Genomic DNA, 6000 nt, shown 5'->3' on the forward strand with positions numbered 1-6000 from the left:
TGTGGCAGACAGACCCACACACACATCCAAAACACAATGATAACTTTCACCCTGTCTCCCTAATGTGCAACAGTACCAAGTGCAATTTTCCCAATAGAGCAATCTTATCTTATTCTACTCTGTTTTTTTTCTTTTTTTCTTAATTTTTACTGCTCTTAACATGTACTTTCTGCTGTGACCAAAAAATTTCCCACATGTGGGACTAATAAAGGTTTATCTGATCTTATTCTTCCCTGGTCCCAGTATCAAGTCCCGTGTCTCAGTGTGTGACTCATGTTTCCTATTTTACTTTGATAGTCCCTTGCCCTATTTTTAGTTTACTCATTTTTGCTTCCTCTCTGTCTTGTTATGACAGATTAGCTCCAGCTGTGTTTCCCTCCTGTTTCTCATTCCCTTGTTATCCTCTGTATATTTAGTCCTGTTTTCATTTGCCTGTTGACACATCATCCCATGTTCCTGTGTATGTTTCCTGTCCTCCAGGTTATTTCTGAGTTTGTTCCTAGTCTTAGTTCTAGTTTTCAGATTTAGTTTTTATTTCACTTCTATGTTTCATTTGGATTTTTTCACAGCAATATAGCTGCTTCTTTGAGTTTATCCTGTTTCGTTTAAGTCCCGCATTTGGGTCCCGCACCACCAGGACATTTACTGTACATTCATCACAGTCGCCCGCTGACAGGGTCTCCCAAACAAACTGGTCCTGGAAGAGGGGCTAGACAAAGAGCAATTCAGTCAACCCCTTTGTGAGAGAAAAAAGCAAGTGTATTCTGGAGTAGGGTTACTGGGCCCCACCTTTGAACTAGAAAATCAGACTCATTCCCAGTGCGGGTTGGACTCTGCCTGGGCTTCCCTTTGTGACCAATTTTGCTCTGTGTTTTTATGGATAGAATTTCTACTCATAGCCAGGTGGCAAAAGGCTACCATTTTAGTGGCCATAGAATTGCATCTCTTATTTTTTCAGATTATTCTGTATGGTTCTGTTGGTCTTATCAGGCAGTGGCCTTTAGCTCACACTGGAGTGGTTCTTAGCTGAGTGTGAAACAGCAGATATAAGAATGAGAACATCCAAGTCGGAAGCTATGGTCCTCAGCCAGAAAAGGGTGGAGTCTCTACTTCAGGTCAGGGACAAGTGACTGCCCCAGTGGAGGAGTTTAAGTATATCCGAGTCTCGCTCATGAGGCATGAGATTGTCAGATGGACTGGGGCCAAAGTGGTTCAGTGATTTGGGCATCTGACAAGGTGAGGTGTTTGAGGCATCTGCCATTAGGAGGAGGCCTTGGGGCAGACCCAGTACACTGGACAAATCAGCTGGCCCAGGGACACCTCATGTTTCCCGGGATAAGCTGGAGGAGGTGGCAAGAGAGAGATCTGGGTATCCTTGCTGTGACAACTTCCCCTGTGACTCAGATAAATGTAAGAAAATGGGTGGATGGATAGATGCATGCAGATGCGTAGAGTACACTGAGAGAGAGAGAGAGAGAGAGAGAGAGAGAGAGAGCTGTACAGGAAGTGTGATTTTTATTGTGGTGGAGGGAATTCATGACAATTTTTATCAAACGTGAAGCATAATTTGGATCTTCTTTTGCTGCTGATTCAGTGAACTTTGGGGATGAAACCTGCATCTTTAGAATCTGTTAGATGTTGGCTTTCAGCTCAGATGGCATGCCTGCGTATGTGCCATCGGGTGAACAATGCTCTGTGTTTACATCTTTGTGCTGAATCCGTGTAACTGCTCTCATTTACTGTTTTAGCTGTTTAGTGGTCATTAAAATAGTTTTGTGAGCTTTAACCTGAGATTCTGGCATTTCTGGCAAAGTCCATTTACATTTAAAAAATCGATTTGAGATTTAATGAATCGATATTGCTTTATTTAAGATAAAATTAATTTGACTTGGGAAAATCGTTTTTTAAAACCCACTCGTATTTCTGCGTCCTTAGTTTAACTTTAAGAATAGTAAAAAGAAAGTGTCAGTCATATGCAGTCCCACAGCATAAGACTTTCAGATAAATCTAGCACAATAGCTGATATTGTGAATAAATCTGACAAGCCAGCCTTATTTGCCATAAAGGAGAAATTGACATGATATAGAACCTTGAGTTCTTCTCAGGTGGCTGTAACTCGGATAGTAGCGCAGATCCTTTCCTAATTGAAAGGCTGGTGGTTTTGATCCATGGCTGCTCCAGTCTGCATGTCAAATATCCATGGACAAAATACTAATACCAAGTTACCCTCTGATGTATGAATATTAGATAGAAAGCACTTCAGTAGAAGGAAGTGCTTGGCTGAATGAGGCAAGTTGTATAAAGTGCTTTGACATTTGATTAAATATTTCTATTAAAATATAATAATTTTGGTTTGGCTTGAACACTAAGATGAAACATAACTTTTAGTTGCACATTTGTCAACTTTACTGAAACCCTTAAATGTACCCTAGGTTAACCCACACCACTGTACAGGAAGGTGGTAAATCTGCTGATAAAACCGGTTTCAATAGCTTGCTAGTTGAGCTGATATTTGAACCATGCTGATAAAAAAACTGAAATGCCTTGATTATCTGTCTCATACATAAACACATACCCAGCCAGATGCAGCTATATCATAAAAACTACACAATGAACTGAAGGACCTGAAATTTTTGTGTCCATGTTCATGGTTTCAAAATGACCGCTTTTCTGAACTTAACAGAAAGATTTTTATTACATATTCACCAATCTATTTTTGTTATTAGCAAGGAAAAAAATCTTGCTACACTGAAAATGGTCAGCAATGACCTCCCGCATGCTTCTGTAAATGTGAAAACAAGAGTTGCAATTATCTGTGTTCGTTTTAACGTTTTAACACTTTGCAACAGGATTAACAAGACAAAAAAACACAGTTTGACTTAGCTGGTTGAGTACACCACTCACTGATGGACCTGCTATTATGTAACTGTATGGTCTCTGTACACCCAAAACCAAATACCTTAGTTATGAGGAAAAGAGACAAGAGTACTAAGTACTGTAACAACACTGAATTTAAAAAAAAAAAGGGGTTTTCAGTTCATGTTCTTTAGAAGAAAAAAAAAGCAGTCTGTCTCCACTCAGTAAACAACCTACATGGGCTTTTGTTTGTGTGTGTGTACACACTGGGTACATAAACTGGACTTTGAGCCAGAGTTTGCACTAGTGAAGAGAAAGAGTGACAGAAAAGCATAGATCTACTGAAAAGTGAAAAAGAAAACAGTGATTGCAGTAAAAGCTGAAAATAAAAGGCAAACATAATGTACTAAAGACTGAAATGGGGTGTGGTGGCTCAAGTGGTAGAGCACATCAGCTACTGATTGGAAGGTCGGTGGTTCGATCCTTGGCTTCCCCAGTCTACATGTCAAATATCCTTGGGCAAGATACTAACCCCAAGTTGCCCTCCGATGCATTCATTGGAGTGTGAATAAATGTGAATGTAGATTAGTTTGCACTTGTGTTTAGAAGTGAATGGGTGAATGAGGCATGTTGTATAGAGCGTTTTGAGTACTCCGGGAGAGTAGAAAAGCGCTATATAAGAATCAGTCCATTTACCATTTAAAATAACTGAATATATTTTAATAATAATCCATTGTTCTAATCCCAGGTCTTTTCTTTAAATGAAAATAAAACATAAATCTTTCACTATGATGTAAACGTTGCCTCAGCCCAAGGCTATTAAACTTTTATTAGCCAGTACCAAATCAACATCCTTCACTACACCAAGGCAAAAAAACAACAACAAAGTTCCAACATTAGCAAATCCTAATTTTTTCAATGAGACGTTTTGTTGCACAAGGGAGCTCAGGGGTTAAAACAGCTATTCTGTGAAGAACTGTTATCACTCAGGAGAACAGGTAACAACCATCCCACTATATGGGATATTATAACAGCTGCCTATTTCATTATAAAAATCATCTTGTGCTAAAGAGAACCGTTCTAAAGACCTTCATTAATCAGTTGTATAAGTTAAGGCAAAGTACACTAATACGAAGAACCAAGTCATATTTGCTTTCCACTAAGCTACAGACTAAAGACTACAGAAGTGGCTTTAGCTCAGGAGGTAGAGCAGGTCATCTGCTAATCAGAAGATTGGCGATTACCAGAATACTAACCTACTAACTAAGTTGCTCTTGGATGGATCTGTTGGAGTGTGAAAGTTAGCTATAAGCACTTACATAGAAAATACATACTCATGTATGAATGGGAGAGTGAAGCGAATGCTTTGACTGCTAAGATGGAAAAGCATTATATAAGAACCAATGCATTTATTGCAACAATTGCACATTCCAAAGTCATTTAATAGATCTATGCTGTTCAATACACAATGTATTTCTTCCATAACAAGCAATTACATATGAACCTTTTGTAATGTTCAGTTACTGACCTTAAAGGCAAATTTGCAGGTGATGTTTTCTGAAAGCTCTACTCCTCCAATCTGGAAACTGAGCAGGGGCAGACTCCCTAACACTGTATCCTCTTTGTCATCTGTGAATAAAAAAATTAAAAATGTAAAAAAAATATCCAGAATATTACACTTGAGTAGTGCTACAAATATGTGAGAGAAATAGCAATTACAGCTTGGGTTAGTAAAAATTGGCAGGATTAAGAAACAATAAAAGGAAGCAGGAATGTCTAGCCCAAACATGACTGGAATAAGAACTGCTCTTCTAGGACACCCAGCAATCCCCTCAGCTTCCACATTGAAAGTTTCCCACAATATAGGTCCATAATGGTCTGAACAAGCCTGTGATATGCAGTGACAAAGGCACAGACATTCCTCCTCACACATACCCAAAGGTATCGAGTGGAGATAAACAGGCGTACTGTAGAAGGGGCGTACCAGCACTGACTAAAGAATAAAACACATGAAAATTGAAGTAGTTTGAAAAATAATCAGTGTTTTCCTACCTCTTAAATCGCAAATGTAGCTGCGCACCGACAATTTTGCTTTGGCTGAGTGTGTGCCTTTACGTGTAGGCGTGCACTACAGAGAAAAATAGAGACAACAGAAAAGGGCAGGGAAGCAGAGAGACGGAGGGAGCGACAGGGAGAGAGCTCTAAAGGGAGGGGGAAGGGCTTGTGCAATCACAGAATACACAGATCCCTGCTCTGTGTGCCTATTTGTGTGAGATAATCATCAGCCCATGTGACTAAGTGTTGCAAGAATCTAAGCCCAGCCAGCTGAACCTGCTGCTTGCCTGCACCAATGAGACTCAAGCAACGCATGTGCTTGCATGTTTGAGCGCTTCTCCAATTCTGCTCATTGCTCCCATGCATATGTGAAAAATGTATTGATTTATTATATTTATAGACTGGAGCCATAAGACAAGATAAACCTAATCCCACATGTGGGAAATCTTTTGGTCATGGCAGAAAGTACAAGTTAAGAGCAGTAAAAATTAAGAAAAAAAGGGGAAAAAACAGTAGAATAGAATAACTATACAAACTAGAATAAAATACTATATACAATATAAAAAGTACTATGCAAATAGAATAAAATACTTCGTTCTATTTGGAATATTACTATTGAAAAAGTACATGGCAGTAGTGGTCGATAAGACTGAAAAAGCAAAACTATTTGAACAGAAAACACAATGAATGCAAAAACGGTGCAGTGCACAAAATAAATGAATGAAAACATTTTACAACGTTAAACTAAAATGTCCCAGAATTTCTCTGGGACATTTTACTGTATGGTATAGTATTTTTAAAATCACACAGACAATAATTAACATTAATGTTAGTAAAGGAAGAAGCCAGAACTTTTATGTGAGGTTGAGAGATACCATGGAAATAAAGGTAGGACCACATCAATACACAGTCTTGTTTCTGGAACTAGTCTCCTGGGAAGAGGCTGGACTCGTTTCCACTCCACCATTGGTAAGGTCATTATACTTCAGTGTCTGTACATTGGGATTTTTGGTAGGCAAGAGGACTGTTTCCTTGACTTGGTTTGCAGCCTAGGTCAAACCTATGTTGATGTTTTTGTAAATGTATCAT

The 6000-nt window shown here is 38.9% G+C and overlaps 1 protein-coding gene across 6 annotated transcripts in view; it reads right to left on the minus strand.

Moving 5' to 3' along the window:
• plekha6 (pleckstrin homology domain containing, family A member 6) overlaps positions 1 to 5040 on the minus strand; it is a 61434-nt gene extending 56394 nt beyond the window's left edge. For all 6 annotated transcript variants that reach the window (XM_040003326.1, XM_040003328.1, XM_040003327.1 and 3 more), the window contains exons 1-2: positions 4909 to 5040; positions 4385 to 4485 (exon numbers count right to left, since the gene is read on the minus strand). The gene's annotated coding sequence lies outside the window, so the exon portion shown is untranslated. The remainder of the gene's footprint in view (positions 1 to 4384; positions 4486 to 4908) is intronic.
• Between the last annotated feature and the right edge of the window lie 960 nt (positions 5041 to 6000).

Source organism: Simochromis diagramma, unplaced genomic scaffold, assembly GCF_900408965.1.
Source record: "Simochromis diagramma unplaced genomic scaffold, fSimDia1.1 OVJJ01000646.1, whole genome shotgun sequence".
Taxonomy (NCBI): domain Eukaryota; kingdom Metazoa; phylum Chordata; class Actinopteri; order Cichliformes; family Cichlidae; genus Simochromis; species Simochromis diagramma.